The sequence below is a fragment of the Pogona vitticeps genome, chromosome 3 (assembly GCF_051106095.1).
Source record: "Pogona vitticeps strain Pit_001003342236 chromosome 3, PviZW2.1, whole genome shotgun sequence".
NCBI classification, from domain to species: Eukaryota; Metazoa; Chordata; class Lepidosauria; order Squamata; family Agamidae; genus Pogona; species Pogona vitticeps.
Genome location: NC_135785.1, coordinates 99626586 through 99643328, shown reverse-complemented (window position 1 = coordinate 99643328; position 16743 = coordinate 99626586). Strand labels below are relative to the sequence as shown.

The 16743-nt window shown below is 39.8% G+C and overlaps 1 protein-coding gene across 8 annotated transcripts in view; it reads left to right on the top strand.

Annotated features, from left to right (window-relative positions):
* PHYHIPL (phytanoyl-CoA 2-hydroxylase interacting protein like) overlaps positions 1-16743 on the top strand; it is a 118818-nt gene that overhangs the window by 78698 nt on the left and 23377 nt on the right. The window lies entirely within an intron of this gene.

Below are 16743 nucleotides of genomic sequence, written 5' to 3'. Positions count from 1 at the left end.
TTTGTTTGAAGACAGTGCTGTGTGTGTCACATGGCTTATGCTGGCCTCCCTAATCTAGTTGGGAGTAGTAGAGGATTCTAATGTGTCATAAATGTTAAAGATCAGTTGTTTTGTCCTATTGCTTTCTGTATGTGGAATGGGATGGAGGGCTCCATCTGTGCCTTCACCTCAGACAGCAAGAATGACAGCCTTGACTGGACTCATCTGGGGATACCACTTGTTTTTTATGACTTTCTAGCAAACTGGAAACACAGGAGATGGGATATTTGAGAGGAGCATCTAATGCTATGTGTCGCACTAGGAGGGCCATAGTGATGTGCTGTGTAAGTGATGTGCTGTGTTCAGCTTTATGGGTCTGGAGATGTTCAGGCCTGGACTGGCCACAGGTTCTGAATGAAAGTCCAGGCAACAGAGATAACAACTTGTGAATTGTTTCATGGCATTTGCAAGTAGGAATGAAGGGAGCATTGGCGTTCAGGGATCCAACTGTATCTCATAACAAAAAGGACCTTGCACAATTCTAGTGGGCATCCAAAACTTCAGTGGAAAAACAGAATTTTCTAATCTATTCCAAGCTTAAACCCGATTCATTCTGAACTTTCTCCACATCAGTACAGAGACTTATGATGAAATAATCCATAATCTACGGAGAAGGAAAATTGACAATAACTGGTTAAACCTGTAGTAAGTAGTGCTAAGATCCTTGGTGTCTCAAAAAAACATCATTATTCAAATCCTTTGACCCAGATGTTTTGCTTAGTTGCTTGGCAAGGCATTGCTAAGAAAAAAAGAGTAATAGAAATTGTGTCCCTGTTATATTAGCAGTATCTGAATAGTATTTCAGACTAGGTAATTTCTATTTAAATTGTCAAGTGCACTAATTTGGTTATGGATTTTGTCAGAATAGTTACATTGTTTGCACTAATTACATGTAGTCTTTTTTCTGCACTTGGAGGTGGAAGAAGATGTGAATTTCAAAAAAAGAATTAAAACCAGGATTTTGGGAATTCAGCCAACCAAAGAAAAGAAACAATGCACTTAATGTTGCATTAAAATACAGTAACTTTCAATTAGTCTTAAAATAAAATAAATAAATTGACAATAACTGGTTAAACCAATTGTGCAATTGGAAACTCCATGAAGTTACACGTTAGGTGATTCCTTTTGATCATATGTCCTCCAAGTTTTGCTGCAGCATTTAAAAATGATGAGATAAATTTAATCATAGAATATTAAAATGTCATGCTGAAGTATAAACTGCATGCAAATGTATTTAAAAGTCCATATTTGACAAATATAGCAAAAAACAGAGCTCTCGGTACTAACATCCTAGTGTAATTTTTAGAGTGTTGGACTGGAATTTGGAAGATAAGAGTTTTCATTACATATTATTGAGTTGTGAAACTTACAGGGGGGAGGGGCTTCAGCCAATCCTTTTTCTGATCAACATTACATGGTTGTTGTGTAGCGGAGGGGAACTATGCCTGCTCCTGTGAACTCACTGGAGGAAAAAATGTGCTATTGTGAGGCCAGAAAGTGTGATGCCTGAAAAACCTCCTTGAGAGGCCCATTGATCTTCATAGATGTCTGGGAGAAATTAGAAGCCTGTGTTCATCACAGCTGGTATTTATCCTTGAAAGGGATAATTCCAGTATGAAACCAGATAAACAGATAAAAGTTCATCTGTATTATCAAGGTTTAAGTCTTTTTATTGTTGGAATGATTCCAGACATCAGCTTGTCTAATACTACAAGTTTTATGCATATACATTGCTTTTGTGTTCCATAAGAATAAGAATACTTGAGAGTTGTTGAAAATATGTAACATTTTGAGAAGTTACAGGCCGATTTCGCTTTGCCAGAAATCAATCTTACAGCTATGAAGACGCTGTAGGTACAAATACTTCAACCATTGTGAAATACATCAAAAGTAGGAAAAACTAGAAACATATTCTTAAAAATATATATGAAAACTAAACTTAAGTTGCAGCCAAATATTTAAGTCAGATTTCAATCCAAAATACAGGAGCATAAAGGTACAATAAAAATATTTTTAAAATACAGTGGTGCCTCGCTAGACAATTACTCCACATGACAGTTTTTTTCGCTAGACATTGGCTTTTTGCGATCGCTATAGTGATTCGCAAAACAGTGATTCCTAATGGGGGAATTTTGCTGGGCAATGTTTCAACCCTGCTTCACAAACCAATTTCGCTAGACGATTTTGACAGCTCCCTCTGTGCTTGCAAACAGGTGTTTTCAGGACCTAAGCTTCGTAAGACAGTGATTTAAACAGCTGATTGGCGGTTCACAAAGCGGCTTTCCTATGGCTGATCTTCGCTAGACAACGACGATTCTTCCCCACTGGAACGCATTGAACAGGTTTCAATGCATTCCAATGGGGAAATGCTTTTCACTAGACCAGTGGTTCTTAACCTTGGGTAATCCAGGTGTTCTTGGACTGCAGTTCCCAGAAGCCTTCACCACCATCTATGCTGGTTGGGGATTCTGGGACCCAAGGTTAAAAACCACTGCACTAGACAATGATTTCGCTAAACAGTGATTTCAGTGGAACAGGTTATCACCGTCTAGCGAGGCACCACTGTATTTTAATTACATGCTAAAAGTACAAGAGTTTATAGCTTTAAAAGCACAATAAAAAGCAGAGTGTCTCTAAAATACATCATTAAAAAGTAAAAAGCAATCTTTAGCCTTTAAGCATATTACTCAACACATATGATCAACATTCACCCAGCCAAGCCAGTTTGAATGTATGGAGGAAAATCCATGCATTCCCCTCCCCCCTTTTTTCTTTTGGCTGCTGCTATATGATGCCTGGCACTTCTTGGTATCTGTGTTGTTGCTATTTGGTGTGTGTAGCATTTGTAGTGTGTCTCTTGCCTCCCTATTTTATATTTCTCTCAGATGTTTACATTTCCCTTCAACTGCAATCAACAGAATTTTGCCAATGTAGTAAACTTTTGGTCTGCATAAATCATCAGAATTTTTTAAATGGAAATCTCTATTGCATTTAGGAAGGTACGACTCCCATTAGTTATAAGACTAGCAAGTTGCTGCTATGGCAGATCATTGCTTTTGTTTAGATTAAATGGGTCCCTGCACCTGTGGGGATATCTGACTAATAGTAATTTACTATTTACTGGTAATTTACTAGGTAGATAAAATGCCATGAGCACAAAGTACTAGTGAACCAAGTTGGTCAGGTACCAATTTGCTCTATCTACATTTTAGGGCTTTGGGAGGGTTTTTTTTTCCTTGTTTTTGATTTCTTTATCATTTGTTTACATGTTCAGCTGTCAGCTATGAAAGAGATTCTTTTGTGAGGCAATGTTGTTTTAACTTGCTTTCAGACTTGCTGGAGCTAGCTGGCTGTTTTGCAGTGACTTTGAGTAGACGGCTGTATAAAGCTCATTTGTAAAAGCAAAATTTATGTTTTCAGGGTTGCCTTTTTTATAAACAGTTTTCTTAATTATTTTAACACTCTGTACATTCTGAGTTTCAAACCTTGACACTTTCAAGTCAGTTCTGACTTATGGTAATTCTGTGTTTTTTAGGTATAAAATATTCAGCAGTGGATTACGGTCCCTCTTTCTGGGAATGCTGCGGGACTGCTGGCTTGCCCAGTACATAATAATGAATCATATCTGAAAGTCTATTGAAACAATTCCAAACAGCAGCAACTGTGGTAACAAATGTAATAAAGCCAGAGCCTTTCCAGAAGAGAGCTGGGTTTTTTATTGATTGATGAGCTTCCACCTGCGTGCATTAAACAACTGTGTTTGGAGTTAAATGGGGCCACATCTCAGATACAACCCTAACTCTCTTTCTGCTATGGATCGGAAACTTATCCTTATAAAATTGCCTCAATTTATATATTTTTTCTTTGCCATTATCAAAGGTTCTTTTGACTAGAACCTAGCTAGTGATGACTCATCTATTATATAATTAGACTCATGTTGTAATGTCCAAAGCATTTAACCTTTAGAGAACCTTAATCTGTAGTATCAAGCTCTATAGGTCTCCTTTTTTCCATTAAATTCTACCATTAGGAATAATCTATTATACTAGGACCTTGCAAGCAAAAGCAAGTACTGCAACAGCTTCCTAGAGGCAATGCCATAAAATATTATCAGCAAGGGAATTATTCATCCATCATCCCTTTCTAGAAGTTAGTCTTGCATCCTTAAGTACAAATCTTACACTATAAGCTAGGTACAATGTTATGAATAACCTAGCAACACAATGTCTCTGGTTATGACAATTTCTACTCATCTGAAGATGGGAGGAAAATTAAAATATCATATTATTTGAAGGAAGCCTTCTTATCCTAGCAGGTGGTAACTGACAGACCACAAAAACTATTAGGAAGAGCCAATTTATAATTGTGTCTCTTTCGTCAAGAAGAGTGACCATGAACATGTGTAGTCCCAGAATTATATACCCATTCAACATCAGTCTCACTAAAAGGAAGTTTAATCTACCTCTCATGGATAGCCTAACTCACAGGGATGTGGTGAGGCAGACCATGGGCACTGTCCTAACTTACCTGGAAAAAGAAGAAGATAAAACTGTAAAAAAGCAGATAAAACAAAGAATACAAGTTTGTCTATTGCCACTTTATAGTTATTGACATACATGCCTACCATCTTGTTTTAAAGTTTTAAAAAATCTATACATATTTTGCACCATAGTGTGGGGGGGGGGCAATCTTTTCCTTTGGAGGGCCATGTTTCCTTCCAGGGAATCTATCAGAAGATGCATGCTGAGGCTAGCTACTGTTGTATCTTAATGGTGAATTGGCCCAGACCTATGTGTAGGCAGGCTAACCCTTTTTCTCTCTCAGTCAGAAGTTCTTATTTTTCTCCTTGTGTGTACTCTTGGGCAATAGATAGCTCTTGCCCAGAATTCTGAACAGATGGCTTTGCAAAAGGCTTTTGAAAATTCTAAAGCCAAGGGCCTTATCAAAAGAAACCAAGGGGTGCACGTTTTTGCTTCCCGTTGTGCAGTCACTTGTATTTCATTCATTTAAGGCCTGCTGTAATATTATTTCCCGTCTGTAATATTACATATTTCCCCTCTGGAGCTTCAAATTCTTCCAGCTTCTGCTGCAGTATGCAGTCCTCATGCCTCTCCTGTCTGCTTTGCAGCTGTATGTGAACTGCTGTGATCTTGGCAGTTTTGCCGTGCCTGAAATTGATCACAGCAACCTCAATACCATGAGAGGACTGAAGGGATAAATAGCTAGTCCAAGATAACACCTTCTTGGGGAAGGCAGAAGAAAATGTAGAACAGCAGGAGAAGGCTCTGAAGTGCAGTTGAAGCAACTGTCTTTAAAACACTTCTTGGATTAGGAGGAGACTGTGTCCATTAATCATCTCAGGTGCAAAATAATGCCCCCCTTTGTCCCATCATGGTACTTACAAAGAAATATTAGTCCACACTGGATTATTTCTAGGAGTACTTATATCAATTCAGTTAATGGTTGTTTCTAACATTGTTAAAAGCAGCACACTTTGCTTTGTAAAATCACTGACTTGGAGTGATAGTTATAAGCAGTTTAAAAGAAATGTTGTACCTAGTTTAGCTTTTATAAACAAACCTGCAAAAAACATTATCATGCACAGGGGACAAAAATAAGGCTTCTGTTGACAGGCAGAAGAGGAACTGAGAACTCCGGTCCTTTTGGAAAAACTGGCTTCATTAATGTGCTACATGTGGAGGAGGGTACCCTTCCTCACCTATAGACACTTCAGCGCTAGCTGCCCACACAAAGCTAAAGGATAGGTATGTGCCAGCTATGCATCCTGCCTAAGATGTCCATGCTTTTTCAAAATAGGGAGAGACTATTTTGGCCACAGTAGATAAAACTGCCAACATTGCTGGAATATTACCTCCCACAGGAGGCTGGCCTGGCCCCATCTTTGCAGTTCTTTTGCAAGCAAAGACTTTCCTCTTCAAAGAAGCTTTTCCTTAGTGACTGTCTATTTTATTGCTTCTAAATCTGTTTTAGTGCTGTTTTATCTAACGCTTTTATATAATGTGATTAATTATTTTTAAATATTTGAATAATTAACTCTTTTTAGCCTTTAATATTAATGCTGTAAGCCACCTTGGATCTTTTTTCAGGAGAAAGGTGGGGTAAGATATTGTAAAATAATAAATAAATAAATAAATAAACAAACAAATATAAACTACATTTAAATCATTTATAGTCTGCTCTTACACAGAGCTTCCTGTGGTCCCCTCTCCAATAGAATGATTGAAAGAGCACCTAATAACATCATTAAAGTTCAATTGTTTGTTAATTTTGGAACACTTGCTCAGTTTAGTTTGATTGTTTGTTTATATGCCACTTTATCCCCACAGAGGACTCAAGGTGGCTCACAAGAGATAAAATAAGAAATTTAAAAACACTATATATTTCATTTCAAACAGTTAAACGTACATTTAACATTAAAAGAAAACACATTTAAAGCTTGTAAGTCGAAAACCAACATTCCTGAGATAACTTACTGCTCAAAAGACCTGCCTGAAAAGGGAAGTCTTTGTCTGATGATGGAAGGACAAGAGGGAGGGGGCCAGCCTGGCTTCTCAGGGCAGTGCATTCCAAAGCCTGGGAGCAACCAGAGAGAAGGCCCTCTTTTCTGACCTCACCAAGTGAGCTTGGGAAAGTGGTGGAACCAAGAGAAGAGCCTCCCCAGAAGATCTTAAAAGCTGAGAAGGCTCATATGGGATGATATGATCCTTCAGATAATCTGAACCCAAGTCATTTGGGCGTTATAGGTAATAACCTGCACTTTGCATTGGGCCAGAAACAGACTGGCAGCCACTGAAGTTCTACAGTAAATGTTCTTAAATACACCTCCTGCTCTTTGGCAACACAGATCTGGCTATAGTGACACAACCCTTAGTTACACCCCACTTGGATTACTGAACATGCTGTATAGAGGACTGTCTTTGAAGACAGTTTGGAAACTTCAACTGGTTCATAATGCCGCAGCCAGGCAGCTAATTAGGGCTGATTATAGAGCGCATATAACTGCTCTGTTATAACAGTGTTGTTGGCTGGTAGTCCATTTCCAGGCCCAATTTAAAGTGCTGGTCATGACTGATATAAACCCTGTAGAGTTCGGGTTCAAGCTATCTGAATGACCATTCAGTTTGTATGAGATTTCTTAGCTTCAAAGGTCTTTCTCTCAGTGCCAACACTCAGCTTCACAGGTGGGAACATGAGAGACAGCCCTTCTCTGTGGCTGTTCCCAGGTTGTGGAATACCCTCTCTTTGGGAGATGAGTTTGGCCCCTCCCTTCTGGCACAATGTAAAAACATTTATTTTTAAACAGGGTTTTAAGAATCACATTGGCAACAAAGATAGGCTCTCTCTGAGATGGTGGTTATGATTTTCAAGTGTGCTCTTTAAAAAAACGTTATGTTTGTGTGATCGTTTTTAATGGTGTATTTGTATTTATTGTCCTTCTAGCTTTACTTGTGTTTTAATTTTTGTGAGGCACCCTGAGTCCCTTTAAGGAAGCAAGGTGGTATGGAAACATGAACAACAAAGGCTGCCATGCTGTGCACAGATCTTTGGGAGTAATTCCCATTAAACATATATAAGACTGGACTGCTTGTCTTGCTGTATTTATATCCAAGATCGGATTTTTGATGCTTGCTTTCACTCTTGCCCACTTACTGCAATCTCTTCTTTCCCCAATGCGGAGATGTAAAAAAAAACCAAAAAAAAAAAAAAAAAAAAAAACCCACCCCCTTCCCCCTCCTTTCCCCCCTCCTTTTTTGCAAACAGATTGTTTTGCCCTGTATTGTCAGATTGTCCTTATTTCTCTGGCTAAAAAAAACATGAAATCTGTTGGGATAATTAAGACTTGATATAAAAGGAAGATTGTTCCCAGCATGGAGAGGACTATATTGTCTCTGCCTCCCAAAAAGGTATCGAAATGCAGAGCCTCTCAGAAAATTAGAACTTAATTCAGCCTTAATGTTGTTGAATATATAACAATTCAGATGCCAACATTTAAGGGTTAATTACCCATACCCTAGGCCCGGAATGACAAATCTGTAAGCTGTTTTTGCCCACATTCAAATGTTTACAATCTAAAGTTCTTTCCATGATGAATACAAAGAAATATTTGAATTTCAGTCTAAACAAAAGAGAAAAAAATTTCACCCATCCTTAGGCCTAACTGAACTCCACAGACCAACAGTTGTAGTCTGTATAGTTATGATATCAGCTCAAAAGAGCTAAGACCGTCCCTGCTAACAGTGATGTAAAGTCTTGCCTCTGATTGGACATTGGCAGCATGTGTATGAAAGGCGTGGAGGAAATAGCAAATGATGCTGTTACCGTGGCAACAAAGCTCCAGGGTAAAGTTGGAAGCCTAATACAAGCAGAAATGAAATAAGCCTTAAAATAGCAGATTTTGAGGATTGGGGCATCTGGGCTAATACATGATTTAAGGGGTTTCCTGAGTGAGTAGAGGGGCAGGATGTAGGCTCTTCTCTCTACAGATGTCTTCCCCCAAAGCCTTGCTAATAATGCAAGCACATAAACTGTGCCTCTCCTAACAGCTCAACACTGCCAGAAATAGAGATCTTCCAGACTATTTTGTGATCAGATTATAGCTTTCTCAGACTATACATGAGTCAAGCATATTGAATTTTGTCTCAGGAAAAGAGGTGCCATTTCCTTATTTCTCTCCTTCTCACACACAACAGGCAACTGCAAAATCGCTCTCCTTGTTCTATTGGGGGGGGGGTGGGAGAGGGAAGGAGGGAGGGAGGGAAACATTTAGTGGTATTCTCCATAAAAGAAGAGAATGAGAACAATTTCTCACACAGTTTGAGCACACTTCTGTAGATCATACTATAATGCAAATTACACAAATTGCCATTGGTGGCTGGTTTCTTGCACAGTGTTTTAAGGATTAGAAGTACTGAAGGGATTGTTCACATCTTTTTCAATAGTCAAAACATAATTCTGTATTTGTATGTGTCCTTTTTCTCCCAAAGGGAAAATACACTAATTTAGTGCAGACAATTTTCATTAATTATGGAGACCAAGATGAGAAATAGCACTCTCTGTTGCTTTAATCTGGAAGCAAGGGATGTAATTGTTGTGTTTTGTTTGAAGAATTTAGCAGATGTCCAGCAGAAAGAAGCACAATGAACGAAGTCAGTCCTTCTTTAGAGGTATTTTACTTGAGATGATAAGCAGTAGTAGTAGAAAATAACAGTAGATATACAGCAGTTAACAGCAAACGAACACTCCTACACACGTAACTCTTCACCAACATTAACCCACACCAAGTACTGGCGTTTTTGCCTTATATACAATGTCTCTTATCAGCTACAGCTGTGATGTCTTGCAGCTGTTCTTTTAGTAAGTCTTTCCAGAATCTCAGGGAACAAATGCCGGTTTAACCATACCACGACACTCCTCCCATTTGTCTCTGAGTTTCTGGTTCTTATTTATATATATATTGTTTTACAGTTTAATTTTACATGTATACAGACCTTCATTTGGTTATTGTATACCGTACATATACATTTCATTTATACAGTGTACATTTTACATATTTGTTAGGCATATATATATATTACATATTCATTTCATTCCCATCATTTGTACACCTTTAATGAATTTTGGTTCTGACAGAGGCTTCGTCAGTATATCTGCCAGATTTTCTTCTGTTGGGCAATAATTTAGGGTAATTATCCCTTCTTGTACCGCTTGCCTCACATTGTGATATCTGATGTCCACATGTTTGCTTCTTGTTTTAACCTTTTCAGAGTTGGCTAATTTTATACATGCCATATTATCTTCATATACAGTAATTGGATCATTTTGGTCTATTCCCAAATCTTTCATCAATTGTTTAATCCATACCAGACTTGTACATAGTTGTGAAATTGATGCAAATTCTGATTCGCAGGTTGATAATGCTAGGTATGCTTGTTTCTTTACTGACCAATCTACCAAAGTGTTTCCAAATATTATGGCATTACCTGATGTGGACTTTCTATCTTCTGCATCATTTGCCCAGTCACTATCCACATAACATTTAATTGTTAGTTCACCCACTGGTGTAATGTTAAGTTTCAGATCTGTTGTGCCTTTTAGATATCTTAACACTCTCTTTAGATCTGTCCAGTTTTTGTGGCTTGGATTATTTGAATATCTACTTAGAATGTTAATTGCATTACATATGTCAGGCCTTGTCCATAAGGCTATGTGTTGCAAACTTCCTAACAATGATTTGTATTGTTCTACATGAGGATATTGTTCAGTATTTTCTTCTGCAATTTGGCTTCCTACAGTCATAGGAGTTCTAGCCGGTTTACAATCTGACATCCTCCATGTTTCTAGGAGTTGTTTAATTTTCTGATTTTGATGTAGTGCAAAACCCTTTGGTATTATTTCTATTTCTACTCCTAGGTATTGCTTTACTGGTCCTAGTGCTTTTAGAGTAAATTCTTTCTTTAGGTTTATTGCTGTGTGTTCTGTTTGCTTCATATCAGCACTCATTATCAGTAGGTCATCAACATAACATATCACTATTATTTGTTTAGTACCTGTACCTTTTATGAATAAACATGCATCAGCTTTTGTGGCTTTAAAGCCCAAGCTTTCCAATTTTTCCTTTAGATGTAGAGCCCATCTTCTAGCAGATTGTTTTAGGCCGTATATAGAGCGATTTAATTGGTATACCTTTTGCTCTATGCCTATTTCTGGTAGCTCGAAACCTGGTGCTTGTTCCATATACAATGTTTCCTCAAGTGTGGCATTCAGGTAAGCTGTTTGTACATCATAGTGATGCACATGCCACTGTCTTTGAGCTGCTAGTGCTAAGACATATCTAATGGTCTGAGCTGCTACCGTAGGTGAAAATATTTCCCCATAATCTATATCTTTCTTTTGTGAGAATCCTTTTGCTACTAAACGTGCCCTATATATGGGATCTGCTCCCTCCTGGGGTTTGATTCTATATACCCACCTGCAACCTATAGCTTGCTTTCCTGGTGGTAAATTACAAGTGGTGAAGACACCGAGTGTTTTCATGGCTTGCATCTCTTGATGCATTGCTTCAAACCACTTTTTCCTTTCACTTGTTGGTAATTCGAGAATGTCCTCATATTTTTGGGGTTCAAGTTGTACATTATATGCTACAGCTTCTCCTACAACGAACCTTTGGGGTGGTACTCCCCTTGTTGTTCTTGGTGGAAGTTCTCTTCTCTGTACTATAGGGCTGCGCTCTATAGGCGGTGTTGTTTCTTGTTTTATAGCTTTTGGAGTTATGGAAGGAGTTAAAGGTTTATGCTCCTCATCCTCACTATCTGTTTTTGCTGGTGTATGTTGCTTTGTCAACTCATTTTCTCTTTCCTGCAATATGAGGGGTATGTCTGATGTAGGAAAATAATTCTCCTCTCTTTGGGGTAATAGTTCCTGTTCACAGAAATTAGCTGATCTGGAAATCACTATATTTCGCTTATCTTTAGTTAGAAATCTATACCCTTTTGTGAAAGGTGAATATCCAACACATATGAGTTTTTGAGTTTTAGAGGCTCCCTTCTTTCTTTGGGATTTTGGCAGATGTACAAAAGCATAAGCACCAAAACTTCTGATATAGGATAGATCTGGTGCCTTCCCATACAGCAAGTTATATGGAATGTTATCTACAGATCTACTATATACCCTATTAACCAAATGTGTAGCACATTGTAGTGCTTCCCCCCAGAATACTTGACTTAGCTTTGATTGATTTAGTAAAGCATCTTTCATGATCTGTAGTACTCCTGCCTTTCTTTCTGCAACTGAATTTTCAGCTGGTGAGTACGGGTTAGTAGTCCTATGTTGGATTCCTGTCTTTTCAAGCCAGGATTTCATGGCATTGCTCATGAATTCTCCCCCTCTATCTGTTTGTAATTGCGCCACCTTGTGGTTGAATCTGCGCTCTATCATATGAACCCAATCTCTAAATTTTTGAAATGCTTCCCTCTTTTCTTTCAGTAGGTAACAGAATGTAAATCGAGAGTAATCATCAACTATTAGTAGAAAATATTTTGCTCCTCCCACCGTGGCTTTGAATGGTCCTACTATATCTGCATGAACCAATTCAAAAGGTTTTTGTGATTGTCTGTCACTCTTCTTGTTTACAGGGGCTTTTCGTGATTTTACTTGCTTACAGGTGTGACAATCCACATATTTATTACATTCTTGCACGTTTATACCACGAGCCAATTCAGCTGTTTTTTGTATATATTTGTAATTTATGTGAGCTAGGCGATTATGCCATAGATGTGCACATGCTTTATGGGTTTCTTTGTTTGTGCACAATGCTCTTGCCATCTCAGCCTTAGGAGTGGCTTCTAGGATAAAGAGATTATCTCTCATTGGCACCTTTATACACTTGTCCCCTTTTGTAATATTGCATGTTTTTCCTTTAAATTGTACTGTGAATCCCTCTAGCAATAAGCATGATACGCTTAACAAGCTTTGTTTGAGTGAGGGTACACATAAAACGTTAGATATTACATCATGCAACCCAGGTACATATACTTTACCAGTCCCTTCAACTTTTGCAGATGCTCCATTGGCTAAGCTTACTTGAGTCCTTTCGGAGGGTTTCAAGTTCTTGTACCTTGTTGGGTCACAGCAAATGTGACAGCTGGCGCCACTATCGATCAGCCATTGTCCTTCCTCTGGATCTTGTGTTCTCACCACAGCTACTTTGCCTCGTCCTGCAGTCTTCCCACGTCGTCTTGACTCTTTTGACTTGCAGTAGCGCTGAATGTGAGATGTTGAACCACAACAGTAGCATCTTTGTGCTGCATACACGTGTGGTGCCTCTTCCTTCTCTGTTGTCTTTGCTGTAGATGGATGGGTTCTTTCCCTCCTCCTTTCCTGTGTGTGCTCTCGCCGTTTCTCCTCCTCTTCCAGCAGTCGGCTGGTGATATATGGAAGGGTTAATGTGCTCTCCGGAATCGCCTCCAAGGTCAGAGCAAATACGTCCCAGCTGCTATCTAATGAGCCTAGCACAATTAGTACTTTCTGTAGCTCTGGAATGTTCACTCCTACGTCCTCTAAATCTTTGAGCGTTTTCTTCATGAGATGAAGATGAGCTCGTAAATCACCTCCAGGCTCCAATTTTGTATTGTATAAGCGTCTGGACAGGCTTATTTTCGAGGCCACAGACTGGCGTGTGTAGATTTCTTTAAGTGCATCCCAACATTGTTTAGCTGTGTTCAAGCCTCGTATGTGCACAAGCAATTCATCGTCCACGCTCAAGCCAATATGAGCTTGTGCCCTCTCATCCTTTTGTAGATTTTCTCCAGTCAAGGGGGTGGGTGTTGCTTCTACTACGGACCATAATGACTCCCTTTTCAGTAGCAGTTGCATCTTATGAGACCAGTTGCATCTTATGAGATGATAAGCAGTAGTAGTAGAAAATAACAGTAGATATACAGCAGTTAACAGCAAACGAACACTCCTACACACGTAACTCTTCACCAACATTAACCCACACCAAGTACTGGCGTTTTTGCCTTATATACAATGTCTCTTATCAGCTACAGCTGTGATGTCTTGCAGCTGTTCTTTTAGTAAGTCTTTCCAGAATCTCAGGGAACAAATGCCGGTTTAACCATACCACGACAGTAATGGGGCTGGAAAATTCATTGAGGTGTCTCATCAAGTCAGCCTAAATAGATGAGGCTGAAGAAATTAGTGAGTATTCTTTACATCCTTACGAAGGCATCCATGAATTGTGGTCGTTCGACAAGAATCAGGCTCACAATTCTCCTTGCGCTAGCATTTTACACTGGAAGTAGTGGCATTGCTAAGGGCATGTGCCCTAAATATTTGGAACAGTCCCCTAAATCACAATGGCTGGTGGTTCAGATTTACATAGTGGTCTGAGGAGGTTACTTTTACCCTCATTGTTCCTGTGTTTTCCCTTCTGTGGAACCTATGATCAGGAATCAGAGTGCCCATCCCCTTCCAACCTGTGCTAACCTTAGTAGTCACACAAAGTAACTATGACCACACCTCTGCTCCCACCAGATGAAAGGGGAGAGCTGCTTTTGTTTTCTAATTGCCAGGCTGCACCATCCTTACCAACATTCCCCCGTCCTGTCTTAGAAAAAGGAGTTTGTTTCCATGGGAGGAACTGCCTCTTCTAAGAGTGAGATGAGGAAGGGAGATTGGTGAAATGCTATAGCTGCTCTGCCTATGGGGAGTGGGAGCACGGGCAACCCTTCAGAGTGAAACACAGCAGAGATATGAACTCTCTGGCCAGATGTGTGGACTCAAGTCTCCCAAAGGTCAACTCATGGCCAGTGATAAGGGACTTCAGGAGGTATGTATAAAAGGGGGAGCTTTTCCTTCCCTAGCTGTAACTAGGCTGAAATAGCCACCGTTTGCGTGCCTTCCTCTCTCTTCTCCTCTTCTCTTATAGGATCATCCCACCTCCAAGTCTCTAACTTCTCCCCCCAATCCTTCATCCTCTCCGCCAAGAACACCTCTACCACCTTATTTGTTCCACTCTCATTATCATCCAGCCTAATCAGTTCTCCCACTACACATCCTTCGTGTTCTTCGTTCTTGGAAGTCTGTGAGGATGGCACACTTGTCTGTCTCCACTCACACGCCCCCCCAGAGGAGTGGGCCGTCCTCTCTCCTGATTCATCTGTATCCTCTACCTGTCGGGAGAAGTAATCCGCATTAGCATGTGCGCTCCCTTTACGGTACTTTACTTCAAAGGTAAAGGGTTGCAAACTCAAATACCATCGGGTCAATTTAGGATTCACATCTTTCATCCTGTTTAACCATTGTAAGGGAGCGTGATCGGTGATAAGTGTAAATGGAGCTCCCAATAAATAATATCTTAATGCCTGCACTGCCCATTTGACTGCAAAACCCTCTTTCTCTATGGTAGAATATTTTTGCTCTTGAGGACTCAGCTTTTTACTTAAATACATCACTGGAAATTCTACTCCATCTTTCTCCTGAGACAGCACCGCTTCTACACCCCTGTTGGAGGCATCTGTTTGCACTATAAAGGTCCTGGAAAAGTCTGGCGCGTACCTACTGGGTAACTCAGCCAGAATTTGCTTTAACTCCTCAAAAGCCTTTGCTTCCTGTTCCCCCCATTGGACCACCCTCGTTTTCTTCTTTTTAGTTAAATCACTAAGGGGTGCAGCAATATCGGCAAAGTTGGGGACAAATTGTCTGTAATACCCTGCCAACCCCAAGAACCGCTGTACTTCTCTTTTCGTCTTGGGCACTGGCCAAGAGGTAACTTGATCTACTTTATCGGACACAGGTTGAATCTTCCCTTGGCTCACTTGAAACCCCAAAAATTTCACCCCTTTCCTAGCCACTTTACATTTAGTTGGGTTAACCCTTAATTGTGCCTTGGCCAAAACTTGTAACACCTTTTCCAGGTGCTCCAGGTGCTCCTTCCAACTTCTACTATAAAGAAGTATATCGTCAGTGTAAGCTCCCGCAAATTCTTTTACTGGCTCTAACACCTTATCCATTAGACGTTGGAAAGTAGCGGCTGCGCCGTGCAGACCAAAGGGCATTCTGGAGAATTGATAAAGGCCCTTGGGGGTCACAAATGCTGTTTTTTCTCTATCCTCGGGCCTTAACGAGATTTGCCAATAACCTTTAGTCAAATCTAACGAGGTTAGATATTCTACCCCTTCCAGCCTTTCTAATAAGTCATCAATTCTTGGCATCGGATAAGCATCGAACTTCGATACCTCATTTAATCTCCGGTAATCAATGCATAGCCTTACACTACCATCAGGTTTTGGTACTACTACTGGGTAACTTCTCCATGGACTGCGTGATGGTTTTATTACCCCCAAACTCAGCATCTCCTCTATTTCTTGGTTAATAGTTTCTCGCAAATTCCTCGGCCAATTCCTGCTACCTGAACGGACAACCACTTGAGGCTGAGTGTTAATACAATGTTCTACTAAATTTGTATTCCCCAATTTACCTGAGAATACCTCTTTGTATTTGCACTCCAGATCTCTTACTTGTTGGACCTGTTCCTCATCCAACTCCTCACCTAGATCCAATTTAGCCTCGATGTTGAGGAAGTCTTTTGTTTCAGGACCAAACTCCTCATCTTTTACTTCCCCCCATAGTGCTTCTCTTTCCACCCATTCTTTTAATAGATTCACATGAAAAATGCCTTTCTTTTAAACTTTATCTGGCATCCATATCTCGTAATCTACTTCCCCCACCTTTCTCAATACTTTGTAAGGCCCTTGCCAGGTGGCAAATAGTTTGGCGGAAGATGCTGACATTAGTAATAAGACTTTCTGTCCTGGTTCAAACTGTCTCACCTTAACTTTGGCATCATAACGTCTTTTTTGCCCGTCTTGTGCTCGAGACAAATTTTCTTTGGCCAAGGAAGCTACCAACCTTAAGTGTTCTCTCATCTCCATAACATGTTTTACATTAGTTTGGGCCTCATCTTTCCCACTTTCCCATTTCTCTTTCACTAGATCTAAGATGCCCCTGGGGTTCCATCCATACATCATTTTGAATGGTGTGAACCCTGTGGAAGCTTGTGGCACTTCTCTTACCGCGAACATTAAAGGCGCCACCAGTAGATGCCACCTCTTAGGTTTCTCTATTACCAATTTCCTCAACATCCCCTTTAATGTTTTATTAAATCTTTCTACTAATCCGTTG